Genomic DNA, 682 nt, shown 5'->3' on the forward strand with positions numbered 1-682 from the left:
GAGGCCAAAAGTAAAGTCGCTTTGGAGGCCAAATATAATGACTTTTGGAGGCAAAAATGGAGACGCTTTGGAGGCCAAATATGAAGACTTTTGGAGGGCAAAAATGGAGACTCTCGGAGGCCAAAAATAGAGACGCTTTCGAGGCCAACTATGATAAATTTTGGAGGCAAAAAATGAAGACTTGTTGAGGTTAAAAATGGTGATGCTTTGGAGGCCAAATATGAAGACTTTTGGAGGGCAAAAATGGAGACCCTTGGAGGCCAAAAATGGAGACGCTTTAGAGGCCAAAAGTGAAGAATTTTGGAGGCCAAAAATGAAGACTTTTGGAGGCCAAAAATGAAGAATTTTGGAGGCCAAAAATGAAGAATTTTGGAGGCCAAAAATAGAGACTCTTGGAGGCCAAAAATGGAGACTCTTGGAGGCCAAAAATGGAGACTTTTGGAGGCCAACTATGATGAATTTTGGAGGAAAAAATGAAGAATTTTGGAAGCTAAAAATGGAGACTCTTGGAGGCCAAAAATAGAGACGCTTTGGAGGCCAAAAGTGGAGACGCTTTGGAGGCCAAATATAATGACTTTTGGAGGCCAAATATGATGACTTTTGGAGGCCAAAAATGGAGACTCTTGGAGGCCAAAAGTGGAGACGCTTTGGAGGCCAAATATGATGACTTTTGGAGGCCAAA

Source organism: Camelina sativa, chromosome 2 (genome assembly GCF_000633955.1).
Source record: "Camelina sativa cultivar DH55 chromosome 2, Cs, whole genome shotgun sequence".
NCBI lineage: Eukaryota > Viridiplantae > Streptophyta > Magnoliopsida > Brassicales > Brassicaceae > Camelina > Camelina sativa.